The following is a 21,625-nucleotide window of genomic DNA, read 5'->3' as shown; positions in this document are numbered from 1 at the left end:
GGGGTCAGGGTTTGGGAACTGGAAACCCTCCCTATCCCCGTCACTCCCCGTCACTCCCTGTGGTGCAGCAAAAACATTAGTTAAAGCACACCCCAATGCCCCAGTGGAACCAGGGCTGGTTTCAGAGTCTTCGCTGTGAATGAGCGAGATCCCGGCTGGTGAGAATCAGCAAAATCTCCAAAGGAGTCTATGGGTTCAGCAAGACCAATGAAAATGAGCCCGAGCTCCTTTGGAGTCAATGTGGCCAGATCCCAGCTGGTGTGTGTGATGCTCCCCAGGGGGTGCCCGGGGCTCTGAGGCACCTTCCTACCATCTGCCCTTAGTGCAGGGAAGCCTGGTCTGTGGCTGCTGGGGGCAGCTCCCCGACACCCCCAGCCTCAGCCACACAAGCCCTCCCGTCCCCTCCCAGCCCCTGCAGACTGAGCTGGCCCTGGGCAGGAGCTGCCCCCTCAAGTACCAAGGAGGGGACGCTGGTCCCAAGAGGTTCCCCGACAGTGAGATCTCTGCTGCTCAGTGTTTGCATGGCCCGGTGGAGATTTGGTCCCTGGGCACTGAGCTGGGGCTGGCTGGGGTCTGTGTCCAAGATCCCTCCCTCTTCTGCTCTTCACTGGCCCTTCCTCTGCTTCTGTGTCACCAGTTGCCCAAGTAGGAACCGTCTCCTCCTCCGACCCCCTTGTCTTTTCCAGCCCCCGTCCCAGCTCCCCAGCTCACTGTGTCCCTGCAGCAGCCTGTCTACGTAACTGGAGAAGCTGCCTGATTTCCAATCTGGCTGACTTTCAGACAGCAGCACAAGATATGGCTGCTCAACTAGCCCAAGAATATACAGATCTGGATATTCAACATGGCCGCCTTGCACCTCTACCCTCTGGGACGGTAGAATCCCAGCAGGGCCACCCAGCTCTCAAACAGTATGTCCAGAGGGGGGGGGGATCGCCAGATGTCCTGGGCCCTCCCTATCTACAGAGGACTCCAGAAATATCAGGGGCTGGGACATTAGTAACAGAGATATAACAAAAAACAAGTCATGTCCTGGTGATGCCGGCCTCCTTCTGATCCCACATCTGGGACCCATATAGTATCTGAAGGACGGAATCCCCTCCCCCTAGTCCAGTTTTTGCTCATTTCTGTGGGGAGACCCTTAGGATCCTGAGGTGAAACAAGAGGCTCTGGAGAGAGGACACAGGTCAGCTCTGAATAAGTGGAATTCTAGGCACCATCTCCACATTTCCCACTGCCATGTCCCTTCTGACCCCTCCTCTCTGCTACTCCCCACAGATCACCCTCCCCAGCCAGCGCTGAGAGTGGATCCCTCATTTGGAACAGTGAGCGAAGGGATCCACCTGCTCATGACCTGCACGGCCCCCAGGGACGCCGGTCAGCGGAGGTTTCACTTCTACAAGGACAGAGCCAAGCTCATCCCTGGGGACGTAGGGTCTGAGATCAACACGACAGATCCCAGGACTGTCTCTATGAACACCTCTGTGCTCAGAATCCTGCTGGCCAGTTCAAACAACACCGGGGAACTCAGCTGCGGGTACGAGGAGAATGTGGGCGGGAGATGGATCCCGTCCCCCAGGAGCCAGGCCGTGACTGTCGCCAGGAACGTCACAGTGTCAGGTGAGGTGGCTCTTGGCTGCTAACATCTCCCCAGAGAAATTCACCCTCTTAACCCCACACACTCGTGCCCAGTTCTCTTGATGGCCAAATGAGGACAGGGCAGGTCACAGGGGTGCTGGAGGACAGGCAGACAGCAGAGGGACAGACACACAGATGGGAAGAATCAGGAATCGGTGTTCACCAGTGTAAGAGAGAAGGGCTGTGGGTGGGTTCAACATCTCAGCTGGATGGCTCCTGAGATCCAGGGGAGTTCGTCACAAGTCTTAGAGGCACAAGCACATGGACATCATGTGCATCACGCTCAGCAGTGATGTTAACCTGCTGGTTCCATTCAAGCTTCTCCTCTCTCTGCAGCTCGCAGCTTCCTCTGGGTCCAGGAGCTGGCGGTAGGTGGCTCCTTCTTCCTCATCAATGGCCTCATCTTCCTCGGCTCCCACTGCTGCTTCTAGATCCAGGTAACTGGTTTCCTCTGTGAAGGGGGCCCTTCATTCTGTGCCTTAGATTCTCTCCACAAGGTGACCCTTTTGATCTGCAATCTCTCCCCTTGAATTACAGCCTGGAGGGGGAGGTTCTGGTGGAAAGTCCAAGTGTGAGATCTGAGAAACATCAACAGGATCTGAAAGGGCTGTGGGAACCATGAACACTTCAGCAACCAACCGAAATGCAGCTGTATCCGGGGTGGGGAATGGCCGCTGTTTCACAGCTGCACAACCCTTGTGCACAGAATTTGCTTGCCCAGTGTGAACCCAGACAGTCCTGTATTCACATCCTACACAGCTTAAAGGACGTGTGTACAAACTCTGCCTTGTGAGGTATCATTTCAAACTCCCACTACACTGGTCTATAATATCACTGTGGGGTATATGTGAGAACGCTGAAGGTGGAGATATGGCCGACCTCTGTGAGTCTGTTTTAAAGTCTGTATTTGAACACAGGGGAACCAGGTCTGCCCAGGGCTTGAATAGAAATGAAGCCGGGTGACCAGTGACAAGAGAATTAGGATGTACATGGGTGGTAAACAAAGCCATCGAGCCACCAAGGAGAGGAGGTGACGACTCAGCTATCGACAGGGCGGGAGAAGGCACCCCGAGGAGACCTTCCTTCTTGAAGCAGTGTCAATGAACACAGAGAGACATGCTCTCCTGAACTACAGAGAGCGGGGCAGTGAACCCACAAATTCTCTTCCCCCTAAGACAACAAGGGAAACCAGCACCTCGCACTTCCCAGGAAGGTCAGGATTGAGAACCAGTTGGCCAGGCCAGACCAAGAGTAACCGGAAAGCGAAATCACTTTCAATGCAGATTGTGCCTTGCTGCCTTCAGTTTGAGCCTTTCAGCTGTGTGTTTTCATTTTGATTTACTTGTAACCATCTCTAACTTTGTTTCTTTTCACTTGGCATCGCATAACCTCTTGTTATGGCATAGCCTCTTGTTAATAAACTTGGTTTATTTCAATTTAAACCAACTGAGGGCTGGGTTTGAATTCAAGTCACTGGTAACTCCAGTTAATGTGGGGAGCAGCTGGGGATTGTCTCTTAAACGGAGCAAGAGAACCTCATTATTTCCCTGGATGCTGCAGGAGAGGGCTGGACATTCCAGGGCAGACGGTTTAAGGGACATTCAGGCCAGGGGGATGTTCGGGTTCCTTGGCTAGCAGTAACCGAGGCTGCTGGGGACCAGGGCATGAGTGGTACCAAGCAGGCTGCTGGAGTTGGTGTTGCTAAACCAGGGCTGTTGATCACAGACACTCAGTAAATGTTTGTCTGCTCGCCGGAAATGTCCAGACAGGGAGCTGCGGCAGCCGAGCATTTCAAGGCACCCAGGGTTACAGGGCAGGTGGTTTTGGATCAAACCCCAAAATGTGACACCCAGCGCTTCCATTCAGCCTCCCTCCTGTGGGGGATAGCGGCTTTTCTGCCATGTCAGTGAGCAGCGATCCCAGCCAACATTGACCCATCCAACCCCCGCAGTGTAGGACACCGGAGCTGTTGTAAAAAGGCGCAGATCTTTATCCATGAGCTCAGCAGAGCGAGATTTCTGTGCCCAGTGGAAGAGGAGGTGGGAATTTTGGGGACAAGAGGAGCCAGTGGGTATTTAACGACCCTGCATGTCATTAGCTTCTCTGCACATCTTCCATGAGGTGACAAGTCCAGCAGCACAATGCCCCTAAGGAGACACTCATGCCCCTTTCTGAAGCACAGCACCCCCCAGCACTGCACAGGGCATGGCAGCCAGCACTGCCTGCCAGGGGAGAGCACCCCTGCTAATCCTCTTGCTCCCTGTGCCATGGCACCCCCAGGGCAATACAGTGAACATGGTTGGGGTCACCCAGTCTTGCTAAGCATGAGAGATTGGAGTGGATCACAGCTCACAAGGCAGGACATTGTGGGAAATGGAGCCCCAAGAGTTGGTGACCCTTCATTGCTCTTTGTGCTACTGTCTTCTGGGGATTGCAAGAGGCCCGCAGGCAGAGCCCACAGGGGCTGTAGGACAACAGTGACATTCTCTGGCACCCTTCATCTCTGTGACACTCCATTGGTTTGACTGAAGGTTCATGATGAAGAGTTGTCTCTGGTCCTCCCATGTGTTCTTTTGAGGCAGCCAGCAGGGGGACTGGGAACCAGGTCTCCTGGGTTCTATTCCGGACTCTGGGAGTGGGGTGGAGTCTCATGGGTTCGAGCAGAGGGGAGCTCAGAGTCAGAAAGCCTCTGTTCTAATCCAAGCTCTTGGAGGGAAGTGGGAGCCAGTGGGTTGGAGATGGGAATAACACAGTTACTCCTCCTTCAGTTAACCTTTCCATCCGGCTTTGGTTGCTGTTCTCTTTTATGCTTTTTCCTACTGCAAAATGTCCACAAAGCTTGGAAAATTACATCCATGGTATTTATGGGCCATGCAAGAGAAGACAAAGAAAATCCCTAAAGCTCTTTGTCACTGGGTTCATTGAAATCTCTGCCTCGTACGAAGACTTGAAACTCACAAGGCTCAGAGCGCGGAACCAGAGAGCCTGTAAGTCATCTAAGGTCATTTACCCCTGGCCCAGCATCGGAGGTATCAGTCACTTGGGGCTGCTGCTCCATCCCCCAAACATACAGACAGCATAACCATAACCAGCAAACTACAACCTTTCCATAGACACCCCACTTGACCTCCTCTGTTCAAGATCTGGTGCAACCATAGTACCCTGGTTGAAACAATGATCTATACAGTCACAGTTCATGTCACCACACTTACCTAGACACTTCAACACTGGATTAGATAAAACAGTAGAACAAATTTATTAATTATAACGAGACAAATTTCAAGAAAGTATGAGCAATGAAGCATCAAAGTCAGAAATTTTTCCAAGAAAAATAAAGATAAAACACTTCCTAGTATCTGCTTAAGAAAGTACTGGAGTTGAAAAGCAAACTTTCTCACCTTGTGCTCCAGCAGATCACATCAGGACCCTCTGCCACAGAGTCCAAAAGCTGTTTCCTTTGTCTTCTTCCGTGCAGAGAATGAGGTGCGCAGGGAGATAGAGAGAGGGGTGTCTTGGGGTGTTTGTCATTCCTTTTGATAGTTTCAGTCCCCCTCTTGATAATGTTTCCAGCTAAGACCCAGGAGCCAAAGAGTCTCTTTGGAAGGATGTTCCCTGCTGGTTTTTTTCACCGGTTTGAAATTCCTCTGTTTTCCCTCCCTGCTTGATGACTCTGTTTACTGCTTAAATGCAAATTAAGGAAAGCACATGTTCCTTCCTTTGGTTGAGACATGTCAACAGACACAGTCAATGGCTGAGAAATAGCTCATTGGCACCAGCTGGGGATCTGGTCTATAAACTCCAATGTTGCTATGACCGATTGACACTAGCTGCACTGAAGTTAAAGGATCAGATGCCCAGCCAATCTACAAGAAGGCCATATTGGTTAAAAGCCTGACCTGGCTTAGAGGGAAAGTGAAGGCAGCTTTATTACAAATGGAAGAAAGGGAAATTGATAGTAATAAATATAAAACAGAAGCTTGGAATTATAGAAAATTGATAAGGGAAGCAAAAGGAACACAAGGAGAGCACTATGGCCAGCAGCGTTAAGAACAATAAGGAGGGTTTTAAGTGTATTAGGAATAAAAAGCATCCTGACAATATTATTGGGCCATTACTAGATTGAAATGGTAGAATTATCAATAGTAATGCAGAAGAGGCTGAAGTGTTCAATAAATATTTCTGTTCTGTATATATACAGATGATGTAGTCTCCTCATATGATGATGATAACACTCTTTCTATTCCACTAGTATCTCTAGAGGGTGCTAAACAGAAGCTACTAAAGTTAGATATTTTAAAATCAGCAAGTGCAAGTAACTTGCAGCAAAGAGTTTTAAAAGAGATGACTGCGGAGCTCTCTGGACTTGACTGATTGGATATTTTTCAAAAAGATCCACTCTAGGAATTGTTTTGAGAAAGCCCTATGGTCCGTGTTATCCAGGAGCTCAGATTAGGTGACCACAATGGTCCCTTCTGGCCTTGGACTCTATTAATCTATGTGGGAAAGAATTTGCTGGTCAAAGTGGGGGGAGAATCACCCCATCTGCTGGCAATGCGGAGGATATGACACAAACCGTGTGAGAGAGCACACAAATACCAGGTCCATCAATGAGACAGAGACTGAAGTGGGTTGGAGTAAACTTTAATTATGAAGCAGGAAGGGAGGGGAGTTTACAGGAATTCATTCAGCTTGGAAACGAGTGGCAGATGGGATCTGGAAAATGAGAAGAAAAGTCAGTTTTCTTTCTTTCTTTCTTTCTTTCTTTCTTTCTTTCTTTCTTTCTTTCAGTTTAAAAGCGCCTCTCACGTCAGCAGTGGAACCAATGGCAGTGATGTGACATGGAAAATTACAACAGCAGGCTAAAATATATTTAGTGTTTCATTCCCGGTGCTGCACAGGGCTCCAAATCACATGACCAGGGAAGAGACCTGCAGAATATTCAAAGCAAATATGTTAAGCTTCACAACACCCCGTAATAGAAGATGAAGATCATGAACATCATTTGTCAGATGGGGAAACTGAGGCAGGGGGCAGGGAAGTTTGATTGGGCCTCGGCATCACAGACAGCTTGGAAAGATTCATGCTAAAGACCTTTGGAGGTTCTTCTTCGGGCTTGGATCTCCATCCTGTGATTCTCCTAGGAACCTGCAAACAAAAAGTGACAACACTGGAGTCTATACCACGCTTCAGTCCCACCTGTTATTTAGATCTCTAGCTAAGGGTGGGGGAGGGCAAGTTCTGAGGAAGGAGGGATGAAACTGCTGGAGTAACAACCAGTGGCTGACTCACCGATGCTCTCCATGGGGCTAGGGGCCCTGTGCTACAGAGAGCAGGGTGAGCAGGTCACTAGGGGGCGCTGTCCCCCTTGGAGTCAGGGGTGACCCCACTTTCCCAGAGCTGCAATACGGGGCTCTGCACTGCAGGGCGCGGGGCAGGGACCCAGTAGCTGGCGCTCTCCCCTGGCAGTCAGGGCTGATGTCACAATCAGTCTCTAGGGGGCGCTGTGCTGCCGGGAGCCCCACGACCGACTGCTGGAGTGTGACCCCCAGCGATCAATCTCAACACAGCTGATTCCGCTCTGCCTACCCCCTTCCCAGTTGGGCAGCTGTCATGTACCCAACACACCCCGCCCCAGAGGTGGCTGCATGTCAGCCGATGGCTGAAGAGCTGCCCATGGGAACAGAGCCTCTGACATACACGCTACCTAGCCAACTGCAGTACTGGTAGGTGCAACCATCCCTCTGCAACTAACCTTGTGTAGGCTGAGAAAGAAAAGGGGAGAAATTTCAGCCTTGGTGGGTTGTTTTGAGTTCGGGGACAAGTCCCCAGCACCCTGCCAATCAGAGCTGCCTGCCCTGGAAGAAGCCAGCTACCTTCGCACTTCATCAGGAAGTAGGTGACGAGGAAGATGAGGCAGTTGAGGGTGAAGAATGAGCCCCCCACGGCCAACTCCCGGGACCAGCTGCCTGGGTGGGTTGTGGAGAGGAAACGTGATGGTGACGGAGGGGCAATGCACTGCTCAGAGTGTGTGTGTCCCTGCCGCCCCCTGCTGCAGGGGGTGAGCCCTGCTCTGTGTGTGTCTGTGTGCGCGCGAGGGCTGGGGATCATACATCCTGGCAGCTGCTGAGAAAGACAGAAAATGAAGATCCAACATATGAAACAAAACAATATAATATAATAATTCTTTGGGGTCCCTTGATTGCAATAATAAACAAATGCAAAACAACAACAACCACAACATGTAACTGTTGCTTTGCAGGTACAGGTACAAAAGATCTCCGGTCTTCCCCAATGTTTCTGTTGGTCTTATTTATTTAATAGCCCATTGACTGTGGGGAAAATAATGCCACATGACTTGGGGAAGTGTTTGTGCATGTGATAAATGAAGTTGGGGAGGGGTTTCTTCCTTTTATGGACACCCAGCCAGCCAGTTAGCTACAAAAACACTATTAGTAGCTCTTCTCTACTTGCTTTACCTGAATGGGTTAAGAAACCCACAGGTAAAGGGAAGTGTGTGGACACCTGACCAAAAGAGCCAATGGGAGGGCTAGAACTTTTTAAAATTGGGAAAAGACTCCTTGTGTGTGTGTTGTGGTTCTCTGGAGAAGAGGGGAACAGGGCAGCAGTTGTGCTGTGAGAAGCTTTAAGCCAGGTATGAAAAACCATCAGATCATACCGAGATCTTGCTTATCTCAAACCCCAGATATGTAAGTAAATTAGGGAATGTCTAGGAAGAGGCAATTAGGGTTATTTCTTTTATTTTGTATTGGCTTGTGGACTCCTCTGTGCTAACTCCAAATGCTTTTGTTTTGCTTATAACCTTTAAGCTAAACCTCAAGAGAGCTATCTTGATGCTTAATTTTTGTAATTGTTTCTTTTAAGATGTAGCAAAAAGCCTAAGTTTCAGATGTATTTTCTTTCTTTTTTGTTTTTAAGAAAAGTTACCCTTTTTAAGAACAGGATTGGATTTTTGTGTCCTAAGAGGTTTGTACATATGCTGTTTGATTAGCTGGTGGCAACAGCTTATTACCTTTTCTCTTGCATCTGAAGAAGTGAGGTTCTTACCCACGAAAGCTTATGCTCCCAGTACTTCTGTTAGTCTCAAAGGTGCCACAGGACCCTCTGTTGCTTTTTACAGATTCAGACTAACATGGCTACCCCTCTGATACCTTTCTTTTCTTTCTCATCTCTTCCCCAGAGGAGGGGTGAAAGAGCTTGAGGGTACCCCACAGGGAGAAATTTCCAAGTGCGCCTTCCTGGGACCAAAGAGGGTTTTTTTGCACATGGGTGGTGGCAGCATCTACCCAGGGCCGGGTCCAAGCACCAGCTTACCAAGCAGGTGCTTGGGGCGGCCACTTCGGAGAGGGGCGGCACGTCCAGCTCTTCAGCGGCAATTCGGGGATGGGCCCTCACTCCTGCTCGGAGCAAAGGACCTCCCGCTGAATTGCTGCCGCAGATCGTGATCGCAGCTTTTTGTTTGTTTGGCTGCTTGGGGCGGCCAAAACTTTGGAGCCGGCCGTGCATCTCACCATCCAAGGTCAGAGAGAAGCTGTGACCTTGGGAGTTTAATAGCAGCCTGGAGTGGCCAGTATTAATTTTTAGAATCCCTGCGGGCCCCACCTTCTGCACTCGCAGTGCCAGAGTGGGGAATCAGCCTTGACAGTGCATAACAAACGTTTGCCCCTGGAAGAGCAGAACAACTCATAGGTGCCGACTCCGTGGGTGCTCCGGGGCTCAGGCACCCACCAAAAAGAATAGGGGGTGCTTAGCACCCACAGGGATAGATGACTCTTTCATGGGCCCGGCATCTGGACCATGGCCCACCCCCTGCTTTGCCCCAAGGCCCTGTCCCCACTCGGCCTCTTCCTCCTGACACCTCACCCCCACTTAGCCTCCTTCTCGTGAGGTCCTGCCCCCCGCTCTGCTCCAAGGCCCTGTCCCCACTCAGCCTCTTCCCTCCACGGGCTGCCTCCCACTCACGTGGGGGGAGGGGGCGGAGAGGAGCGCCCACCAGAAAAAAAAACAAAAGTCAGAACCTGTGGGACAACTAAACAAATGGCCACCTACAAAATGGTTTCACTAAAAAAAAAAAAAAAAAGGGGGTCGATATTCCCCTACAAGCCGAGACAGCATGTTTATCCCCAGACCCTGTTTTACATTGCAAACTTTGGAAATTTAAAAAATAATCTGGAAACATCCATGGACCCCAGGTTGAAAACCACTGCCCTAGAACAAGGATTTTGGTTATTTTCCCCCTTCGAAAGCGTGGGCAACAGCTACAAACAGGATTGGTTTTAAAAGTCTGTGGAAACTTTCCTTGGTTTAACAGCTTTTGAAAAGTAAGTCAGGCTCCTCTCTCTGGTACAAAGGGCGATCAGCTCTTTTAGTCTTTAAGTCTTTCAAGCAGTTTGGGTTGCTTTTGCACCCTGGGCAAAACTTACATAAGAACATAAGAACGGCCATACGGGGTCAGACCAATGGTCCACCTAGCCCAGTATCCTGTCTTCTGACAGTGGCCAATGCCAGGTGCGTCAGAGGGAATGAGCAGAACAGGCAATCAGCGAGTGATTCAAGAGCACTGTTTCTACCCAATAGCCCTTGCGGTTTGTATTTTGAAGAAAATATTCCTGAGGTTTGATGTTTTGATTCAAATGCAGGGGACAGGGCAGGAGGGCGCGATGCTTGCTGAGAACTGTTGAGCTCCCAGCGGCTTAGCATCCTTAAGTGATCCGGCATACGGGCATAACCGGCAACGGCTTTAGAAAACCTATTCTGCTGGGCTCAGCCATGCGGCCGTGGATCCCCGAGACTGCCAGCTCCTCGACTTGCTGGCATTTGTGTGGGGATGGGGACCGCCCTTGGGGTGTGGTGCTTTTTTCTCTCTGCCATTTACTTACCTTGTAACAGGCTGGGGGGCAGGGCAGAGCTTTCTTGCTGCTTTACAACGTTTTCTCTCACTTGATTTTCTCTCTCTTTCTGTGACTGGCCGGAGGGCTTTCCTGATGCTCTAACACTTTTCCTTCCTGGTTGATTTAAAACTCACTCTCTTCCTTTTTTCCCTTTCCTGCAGGTTTAACATTATCTGTCCTTTCCCTCTTTTGCAGTTTTAAAACTCTTTCCTTGTTATTTTCCTTTCCTGCAGTTTTCAGACTTTCTCTCTGACCCTTTTCCTTTCTTGATCGCTAGGTGAGAATCCGCTTTCTTTGTAAATGATTTAAAAGGGGCTCAACCTCCCTTTACTCGCTGTTATTTAAAATGTGTAAACACCTGGTTTTGTTCAAAAATCTTCTAACCTGAATATGTGAAAACACACACAAGCTTCCTAATTCCCCACAGAAAGAAAAATTAAAACATGAATCTTTTCTCCTAAATGCCCAACATGACAAAAGTGCACACGTCCGTAAATGAGACTGGAAGGTGGGACATAAAGCAAAAAGGGGACATGGAAATCTCTCAAAATTGGTATGCTGGATAAAAGATGCAGAAGTACTACGCTCTCTCCTCAGGGGTATTACAGACTGGCAGGGCTCATCTCTCATGCTGATGACCACTGGCTCACTCCTCCTGGCTGGGACATTCCGTCCGGACAGACGTACCCAGTATGAACAGCTGTACGACCCAAATACCGTTGGTCCAGTGATGTTCAAGTTGTAGGTGTAGCTCTTCTTGGATGAAGCCAGCGCTAACACAGCTATTCTATCTCCAAAGTACTGGAAACCTTTAACCCTGTCCACTGAAGGGGGTGCTGAACACACGAGTCCCACGGAGTCACCAGCACGGTACACCCGGCGCCGGGGATTCAAGGAGAGGGATGGGGCCGCAGGAGCATCTGGGAAACATCAATGGCACCTATCCATCCTAATGAACACAGGACCAGCATCTTCAATCCCAACCCAGTCCCTTCAGGCTGTGGGGGACCCATCCCTAGTCTGCGGCCCACCCATGTCCTTCCTGAGGTCCTCGTCAGAACTCACCAAGAACCCCATGGCCTGGATTAAAGGGGACGCTGTATGGCAAATGTATCTGTGGTGCTTATAGAGCCAGAGTAGCTGAGTGTGTCCCAGTCTTTAATTCAGGAGGGGGGCAGTGCTGTTACTTCCCCCAGGAGCAACGGGCACTCTCTAAAAGTGGGTGGGCCATGGGCACCCAAACCGTGGCCCTGCCCCTTCTCCCTGAGCCCCCATCCTAGTGTCGCCCCTTCCTTTGAGGCCCTGCGCTCCTGCGGCATCTTCCCCTGAGGTCCTGCTCCCGCGCCACCTCTTCTCCCCAAGACCCCCACCGCCAGCTCACTCCGCTCTGCCCCCTACCCCTGCCCCCTCGCCCTTATGGCCGGTAAAAATGGGGAGGGCAGAGTCCTCCCACTTATAACAGTGATGAGGCCCTGCCCCCCCCCGCGTTCTGTCATCCCTGACTCCCCCCCATAACAGATGCACAAAGAGCCAACGATTGGAGTTAGGTGCCTACATGGCCCAGGCCCTTTGGAAAACCCCACTAGGGACCTAAATGCCTCTTGAGGTGCCTAAATACCTCTGAGAAATGGAGACTATGAATTTCAAAGCTATTTAGATGCCTAAAGACAGAGGTAGGCGCCAACCTCCCATTGATTTCATGGCTTCATAGATTCCAAGGTCAGAAGGGAGTGTTGTGATCATCTGGTCTGACCTCCTCTATCACCCTTGCCAGACAACAGCCCTGAAATAATTCCTAGAGTGGATATTTTAGAAAAAAGATCTCAACTTGAGTTAAAAATTGCCAGGGGTGGAGCATCCACCATGATCCTTGGGAGATTGGTCCAGTGGTTAATTACCCTCCCAGTTAAAGATGCATGGTAATTTCCATTTCAGTGGGGGTTGGGTTCCTCCATGCTTTTGAAGCGCCTGTTAAGGGGGCTGCTCTAACCACTGAGCCATCTTCCCTCCCACAGCTAAAACAGAAAAGGCTGAGCTAAATTAGGAATATAAGCTCCTTGTTTGACGACATTGGTCAGGTTTCTGTTCAGGACCAGAACTGAGAAGAAAGGAAATGCGTTCAAAGGATGAGCCCAGGAGCTTAACTTCATGACTTTGCTAAACACCCAAATTCATGGACTCAGTAGAGACACTGGATTTATGGCTCATTGCAACAGTCTCTCACCTATTAACCCTCCTTCATCCTATAACGGCAGAGGTGTTCGCCACCCTTTTCACCTTGAATGGTTTCTCACAATGTGCTTTAACTCCTAGTGCTGAATAATCGGTTCCATCTTGGATGTAGCCGTTCCACCGTGATACCCCGAGAACCTTCTCCAGCCCAGAAGAAGAGCTCTGTATAGCCCAAAATGGAGTTGCCAACCCTCCAGGATCGTCCTGGGGTCTCAAGGAATTAAAGAATAATCTCTCATTAACCATGATGTCATGCGATGAAACCTCCAGGAATACGTCCAACCAAAATGGGCAACATTAGCTCAAAAGCTTGTTGCCTTCACCACAGAAGTTGGTCCAATCAAAGATATCACCTCCCCTGCCTTGTCTCTCTAATATCCTGGGATCGATATGGCTAGGACAAAGTGGCAGATTGGAGGAGGCCCCAGGGGGTTGGTGTGATGTTATCTGATTAAAATATGACCATATAGATCATTGTTGCAACCACTGTTATATATTTGCAGTAAATCTTGTACAAAAGTTGTCAAGTGAGAAATCTATGAAAAAGGTACGATTTGCTGGTTATGATTATGCTATTTGCATGCATGTATCATTTTTGTATTTGAAGTTATGAATATTGATTCTATACCTGGCTTTCAAATGTTTGCTTCTGGAGTAACACCCACAAGGTAGCACCCAGCACATCTTGGAGGGACTATTTAAATTAAGTGACTCATCAAGAAAAACTTGGTTGACAATGGACCATGGGAGATGCCCATCTACGCTGAGTGGACTGTCATGTAAACGTGCTGTCTGGAGTGTAGGTAATGGCTTCCTGCAATGACTGAGCAAAATGCATGGACATGGGACTTGCCCATGTGACTCCAAACTCCATCTGGTTGCTGTAATTTTCCACAGTAAGAACAATGGGATGCCCTCCACATGGCAAAAGCTATAAAAGGCCCTGGAAACACCTCCAGTTTGTCTTCAATCCTTCTTCTTACCTCTGGAGAAACTTTGCTACAAACTGAAGCTCTGAACAAAGGACTGAATGACCTATACAAACTCAGTTGCCAACTTTCATGTGGTAAATTATTACATGGACTTTCATAATAAGCCAAAAATCAAGCTAATCCCATTTCATACAAATGCCAAAACAAGCCAATCCCTAAGAACCCCAACACACTATATGACTAGATCTCCCTGGCGTGCAGTCTGGGATTGTGCTGGGCCCAGTGTGATCCCCTGACTCTCTCCCCATCTTGCCTCTCCTTGCCCCCTCTTGCCCCTGCTTGTCGGGAGCCGATCAAAAAAAAAAAAAAGCAGCAACAAACAAGCAACAAGCTACAAGCCAAAAACTAGCCAACAAGCAACTCACAAGCCAATTAAGCCAAAAACAAGCCCCATTTTTTGTGTGCGGGTTTGGCATGTCTGCATCCAAGCTGTGGATGTATTCCAGAGACTTGACTCAAGCGAGCAGTTTATTCCATCACTGCTACAAGCCTGAACCAAGAACTTTGCGATTACTGTATGTATTTGATTCTTTTAACCAGTTTTAACTCTCAGCTTCCTTTCTTTCTATTTATGAATAAACCTTTAGATTTTAGATACTAAAGGATTGGTACCAGCGTGATTTTTGGGTAAGATCTAAGTTATATATTAACCTGGGTGTGTGGCTGGTCCTTTGGGATCATAAGAAGCTATTATTTGATGAGACTGGTTGTAAAGAACCACTCATCTCTGAATCCAATGGTTGTGGTGGTGATATAAGAACTGAGGAAACTGCCTTTATGTCCTCTTGTTAGCCAGTGTGGGGAACCAGGAGTTTATGTTTGTGGCTGGTTTGGTAAAGCCTATGGGGGATCAGCCACCAGTCTTGGGGTTTCTCTGCCTTATTTCTCAGCAGTTCGTCCACAATTTGACATTCTCACTTATAACCCACTGAGGCCCAGTTACAGTGGGGGATGAACATGCGAACACAAAGACACACAATAACTCCTTGCTTAACGCACTAGTTCTGTTCCTGGAAAATGCTACTTTAAGCAAAACGATGTAAAGCGAATCCAATTTCCCCATAAGAATTAATATAAGTGGTGGGGGCGGGGATAGGTTCCAGGGAAATGTTGCCAGAGAAAAGACATTATACATATCTATATATGCACATACCCAGGATAAGTTTTAAACAATTGACTAGTGTACACAGCAATGCTGATTGTGAAGCTTGTTTGAGGTGCTGGAGTCAGAAGGTGGGATATTTCCCAGGGAATTCCTTGCTGCTAAATGATGAACTAGCACTCGGCTGAGCCTGCAAGGGTTAACACGTTGTTGTTAATGTAGCCTCACCCTCTACAAGGCAGAAGGGATGGAGGAAGGAGACACAATAGACATATGGCAGCGGTTGGGGGTGGGGAGCTGCATGTGTGTGTGAGACAAAGACACACACCGTGTGTGTGTGAGAGAGAGACAGACAGACATAGAGACAGAGACATGCATTGCCCCTTTAAGTACGCTGACCCCACTCTAACTACACTGCCTTTTTAAGTAGATCAGTAAGTTGAGACAGCAGCTGGTGCCAGCAAGCTCCCTCCGTCCTGAGCCCTGTCGTGTCCCCCCACCCGCTCTGTGGAGATGGGGTACAGGAGCGGGGGGAGGTGGGCACCCTGACATCAGCACCCCTCTTCCCCCCCCACCTGCACAGCAAGCTGCCAAACAAGGTTATAAGGGAGCACTGCACAACTTTAAACCAGTATGTTCTCTAATAAATCACCAACGAAACAAAGTTAACTGGGGACGGTAAGTGAGGAGTTACTGTACCCTTCACTTGAACGGAGACGGGCTGGCTCTTCTCAGATGGGGTTTCTTGCCCAGATGTCCCCCTCCAGTATGCACAACTGTCGGCCCCGGTGGTGGCCAGCTGAGCTGTGAGATGGAGCTGGCCTTCCCTGTAGAGATCAGGGGGTGTTTCGAAGAGCCGCTCCCCACTTTGGTCGAAGAACCGGTACCCTGTCAGTTCTGCAGCCCTGGGAGCCGAGCACCTGAGTGTCAGACGCTCCCCCTCAAAGAATTCCGGGTGTGGGGGGTGCAGAGAGAGTGTGGGGGCTGATAGGGGAGCTACAATGGAAACACAGAGGTTAGTGCAGAGGGGGAGACCACCAGGTAGTGAGGAGGAGAGGAAATGCAGGGAGGAAACCTCGACACAGACCTCCCCCATCCCCCCGCCCATTCCTCCCCCCTCCACATGAGGAAATATACCAGGGCAGATACAGCACCTCTGGGTACATTAAAGTCCCTTTACCTGTAGGTGACACCAGGCTGGGGAAAATCTGGAGAGAGGCTGAAAAAGAGAAGCGAGGGAGTGAGAATTCTGGGAAAGAAAGAAAGAAAAGGAGAGCCATTGGAAAGAAAGTCTCTCACCCAGCACAGTCAGAAGGAAAGTCAATTCCATGCTAAGCTGGTTTCTCTACTGCTGAAATTTGAGTTCTCTGCTCAGCCACCAGCCTCATGTCCTGCCTGGGGCCGTACCCAGCACTTCCCCTCCACCAGCTGCACAAAGCCCCCCTCTGGCAGATTTCCGGGGCTCAGCCCGGGCACACACCAGGCTCCTGGGTCAGGTTACTGCACCTGCCTGGGGCTCTAGGGATATTTCTTCCCATACCTCTGCTTTTCTCTGGGAAATGGGAAGAATAATACTTGCCTGCCTGCTATATGGGATTATTGTATAAGGATTCGATTGAGATCTGTGGGGCCAGGAACATTACATTTTTAAACTTTAAGTGACTTGCCACAAGATGTCAGAACATATTAGTATTAGAGCTGGAAATGTCTCTCAGCCTGGATCCCCATTCTGCTCCTCTACCCTCCAGACCGCTCACTCTCCTAGTTAATGACTGAGAGGATGGAGAATAAGATGGTTCATTGGCATATCTTGTATGTCCAGCCTGACCAAAATAAATGTGGGTTTTTCTCTAAAGTCCAGTTGTGGTTAGAAAAGCGGCTCTGCAAAAACATCACCACCGTCACAGGCCTCTACTTGCTCTGTTTCAGGTCAAATCTATTTATTTTGTGGGTACAAATATGTTTTTACTCTTAATGGTGCAAGAACCAATATCAGTCAAGGAACACAAGCTCTATTCTGTTTGGCCTCAGACATCAACAGAAGTGTTGAATGCATTACAGCTGAAGATGAAAGAAGCAGAAAGAACCTAATTTGGCTTTCAGGGTTACGCAAGGGCGGGAATTAAGAAAATTAACTGATCCAATTTAATCTGGAGTCAGAGGAAGAGTAACTATGGGAAAGCAATATTTAAATAGTAAATACAAGATTTAAATATTAAATAAACATAAAGTTACAAAGTATTATGTTAATCTGTGAGCATGAGATAAAAGGAGATAAATGAAGATGAACTAAAATGAATTAAAAAACAAAGGTTCGTTTTTAACCACATTCTAACTGCTATGCCATTGTTCTGTGGTCTTATCTGAGATTTACAATAGACACCTAGTTCCTGGCAAAGACATCTAAACTTTCACATAATGCTGGGAAATACAGAGATCTGTGTGGATACAAAAGTAACCCACAGTTTTAGTGCACAATAAAAATATTAACTACAAACATGAGCTCATGAAAGCCAGTAAAGAGACTGGCAACTATTACTAGAACAAATAGAAGAATGCAGTTGATGACCAAGGGGGTTGCGTTGCACATGGGTTTCTTTTTCTAAAGAAAAACAGAACCAGAAAAGAGAAGTCCCCCCAGAAAAGAGAAGTCCTCCAAATTGTGCTGTGACCAGGAACAGGGAACCAGCTGCAGCACAGAGGCATGGCGCAAGCGGCCAGGGATGAGAGCAGGGTTGGTTTTGTTCAACGGAACTGGCTCTGGTGTTGGGCCTGTCACAAAGTCAACAGTAAAGTCAGTAGCTCAGCCAGGGGCTAGGGGCTATTAGAGGAGCAGGTGGGCGAGGTTCTGTGGCCTGTGAGGAGCAGTAGGTCAGACGAGATGATCGTGATGGTCCCGCTGGTGGAGGGTCACAGGGCTCCTTCTGCAGTAGAGGTAGCTGTGCCGTTCCCTTTGACCTCACCGTGAAGCCAATGTCTCTGCTAGAGCTGCCTTGGAGCCAGGCGTATTGACCAGTGGTAGATTTGGCTATCTCAATTTTACTTCCCCTTCTGAAACGAAAACCAAGTGTTTCAAAATGCCCCATGAAATACGATTATGAGAAGAACTCATCAGCTATGCCAAGAAGGTCACCACAAGGACCCAGCCTGACCTCTGCTGCGACACAGAATTCCGAAAGCCGATCTTTCAGAGAAACATCCTATCTTGATTTTAACATCGCCGGGACAGAGAACCCACCACAGACTTTGGGATGTGGTTCCAACGCTCAATTCCCCTCACCGTTGAAAATTTGCACCTGATTTCCAGGCTGAATTTGTAAAGCGTCAACTTCCAGGCGTTGGATCACGTTAGATCTTCGTAGGCTGGTGGAAGAACCCTCAATTATCCAATTTCTCTTCCCCCCATAGGCACTGATAAATTGTGATCAAGTCACCCCATAACCTTCTCTTTCTTTATCTCAATAGATCAAGCTCCTGGACTCTCTCACTCTAGGCAGGTTTCCTACTCCTTGAATCTTTCTCGTAGCTCTTCTCTGTCCCCTCTTCAATTTATCAACATTCTCCTGTGAATCTACAGGGTCCATAATTCAAGATTTCGAGGCTGTTCTGACCATCTAGTGCAACCTCCCGTTTAACTCAGAGCTGGTCACAGGATTTCGGTAGCGGTCGAACCAGTGAGTTGAGGGAAACGTCATGTTTTGATGAAATCAGAACAGTTTTGGGCCCAAAAGGGACCCAGATCTCAGATGGCATCATCACTTGAAGATTACCTGTTCTGTTCATTCCCTCTGAAGCACCTGGCATTGGCCACTGTTGGAAGAGGATATTGGGCTATATGGACCTTTGGTTTGACCCAGCAAGGCCATTCCTATGTTCTTATGACCTCTCAGCCGGAACAGGGACAGAAGATTTTGTTCTGAGTTTGATCTTTAAAAACCTTTCCGTATAGAAACATTTCTGCTGCAACAACTTGCTCCAAAATGAAAAATCAAAGCGATAGGTTTTGAAAGGGTCCAAACGGATCATCATCAACATGCTTCATTTTGGGGCAGGTTTGTTTTGTGACATTTTGCCAAAATTGATACTTTTTTCTAAATATTTCAATTTCAACAAAACCAGCATGTGCGGAGGAAAATTTTCCAACAAGCTTTGGCCTGTGCTGCAAACACACGTTTTTGATTTGCCGATCACCCTCCTTCAATGAGTCAGCCAGTCCCCCTGCCCTGGGGCCAGGTCAGAGCCAGTGCCCTGACCAGAGCCAATGCCACCTACAGAGGAAAGTCCCCGTGTTCCATTCCCCTGAGCAAACCATCCCCCCACCCGGGGGCCAGATCAGAGCCAGCACTCCCTAGAGGGGAAGGGCCCTTGTCCCATTCCCCTGAGCCAGCCAGTCCCCACCCTGGGGTGGATCAGAGCTGAAACAGACTCAGATGAGTGCCCAAGCTTTGCAGCTGAGCACATCTGCCCAATCCAGATCACACTTAGGTCCCACCATGTATTGGTCAGACGTCCGGTGGGTCAGCATTGTCCTGGGGCTGAGTGAGCTGGTAGGTCCACCAGGCTCCACGGCATGGAGCATTTTAAGTTCCTTGGTCGGGGTGAGGAAGTTTTTGCAACCGTTTCTGGCTAAGTCACAGTGAGCCGTGTGGTTGGGTGAGGAGCAACCCGGCTTCCTTCCCGTTCTCAGGGACCACAGAGGACAAACCTGACAGAGGTTACAGCTAATGTGAGGAGCATGTCAAACACAGGAAAGCAGCCCAGGCGAGAAGAGCAACTGGCCCGAAACAAGGGCACGTGCTGTCTGTGGTAGAATGAGCAAGGAGTCACCTGAGGTAACCAAGAGAATATGTTCCTTTCTAAGCACTTCTGAGAACCCAGGAGTCCGGGCACTTTCCCCTCTCCTATTCTCTCTCCTTTTCTTTCCCCCACCCCCGGCTTTCCCATTAACCACTGACTCCCATCTCTATAGGGAAGACACCGGGAAGGTTGCAATGGCAGGAACTGAGTGACCCCAGAGGTTCTAGCGTAACAGGGTTGCACCGTCCAGGAGCTGGGAGGGAACCTGAGCAGAACAGCTCAGCCCCACTTGTAAAGCATCACAACCTCCCCCACGGGAGGCAGGATTCATGAGCTTCATGTGACTGGTGGGGAAACTGAGGCACAAGGCGGGGCAGGTGATCAGACACTGGAATTTTTTTTCTGCCCTGGGTCCCCATCCTGGGATTTTCCTTGAATTTCATAAATGACAAACCCCCAAGGCTGGTCCCTAGCATGTGTCTGTCCTAGCCTGCTTGCGATCACAGCTGTAGTGGAGTAAGTCAGCCAGAGTCAGCGTTTGGCTGGGAGACCTCCCTGGGTGGTGAAGGGGGTGAAACTGATATAATAGGGGGCGCTGTGCTGCAAGGAGCAGGGTGGGGGTCTCAGTAGTGGGTGCTCTCCCCTGTGAATCAGTGCTGACCGCAATGCCCCAGTGCTGTGCTAGGGGGCGCTGTGCTGCAGGGAGGAGGGCACGGGCTCAGCACGTCAGCTCCTGCCCTAAGTGTGGAAACATAGGCTGTTAACAGCTGCAGTGCCCTGCTCCAGAGCCAGCTGCATTTCAGTGCTAGGCAATCTAGCCCTGGCCGGTGACACTTGGTTGCTACTAAACAGCAGCTGCGCCCCACCCCAGAGGCAGCTGCATCTCAGCAGGCAGCTCCAGGGTGATGAAAGGTGAGGTAGAAGGGGGCTAGTCTTTTTCTCAAGTCTCACACACCTGGATGCACCCCCAGATGGAGCCTGGTACAGCTGAGAACCAGTTAGAGGTACTTGGGAACCCGAGGCTGTCAGCTTCTCCCTAGCAGTGTCCCATCAGCAGGGGAAGAGAAGGGGAGACGAGGGATCAAAATCCCAACAAATATTCACCACCCCGCCCAGTATCTGCTGGTCAGGGGAGGCATATCACATACGGCTAGTTGCCAATGGGCACAGCACTCAGAAGAATGAGGTCGGGGGGATGAGGGTTCCCAGCCAGGGTTCCGCCCCACCCCCATTCGAGAGACAGACATTCCCCAAGGGGGACATGGAGGTGTCCATCTGGATGGTGCCCGGATGGGATCCTTCACCCAGCTTCCAGTACCCAGTCCTGGCAGGTGCCCACTCCAGCGCCCCAACTACCAACAGCTGTCGTCATCGGCTGCCCCTGTTCAGAGGCTCTTGCCTGTCCCTGAAAACTCTGAACCCCGATACTGCAGCCACCCCAGGTCACAGTCAGGAGAGGATGTTCCGATGAGCCAACATCTTGGGGGAGGGTGGAGTGAGGGAGGAAGGGGGGATCCCTGGCCATGGGGGCCTGGTTGGGGGGAGGGGGGATCAGGGGTGCAGGCAGAGGGAGGAGAGATCCCAGGCCAGGGGGGCTGGTTGGGGGGCGTGGGAGCTGGGGTGGGGGAAAGAAGAGGGAGGGGGGATCCCAGGCTGAGGAGGTGCTAGTTCGGGGAAGAGGAGGCTGGGGGGGCAGGCGGAGGGAGGGGGGATTCCAGGCCGGGGGAGGCTGGTTGGGGGGAGGGGAAGCACTTGGGTCTGCAGGAAGGAAAGGGCTGGGGAAGCCCAGGGGAGGGGGGAGTTCCCCCTTTCCCTCCCCCCCCCACATCATCACAGGGATCCCCCCTGCCACAGGATAGATGCCATCGACCAGGTTTCTCAGGCAGCTGGAATCTGGATCAACTGGTGCTGGGGGACTAGGAACGTGGTTCGGGGCAGGGGGGAGAACCCCCCTTCCA

The 21,625-nt window shown here is 49.8% G+C and overlaps 1 protein-coding gene and 1 long non-coding RNA gene across 2 annotated transcripts in view; one reads left to right on the top strand and one right to left on the bottom strand.

Moving 5' to 3' along the window:
* The window catches only part of LOC135975479 (uncharacterized), a 500,168-nt gene that overhangs the window by 217,371 nt on the left and 261,172 nt on the right, over positions 1-21,625 (top strand). The gene's annotated exons all lie outside the window — the stretch shown is intronic.
* LOC135975520 (uncharacterized) lies at positions 11,144-16,120 on the bottom strand. Its single transcript, XR_010592456.1, has 3 exons — positions 16,051-16,120; positions 15,570-15,866; positions 11,144-11,464 (listed from the first exon to the last, which is right to left on the bottom strand). It is a non-coding gene; the product is annotated as an uncharacterized LOC135975520 (long non-coding RNA).

Source organism: Chrysemys picta, chromosome 13, assembly GCF_011386835.1.
Source record: "Chrysemys picta bellii isolate R12L10 chromosome 13, ASM1138683v2, whole genome shotgun sequence".
In the NCBI taxonomy this organism is placed as follows: domain Eukaryota; kingdom Metazoa; phylum Chordata; order Testudines; family Emydidae; genus Chrysemys; species Chrysemys picta.
Note: the sequence above shows the minus strand (reverse complement) of the source record. Positions and strands in the feature narration are given on the sequence as shown.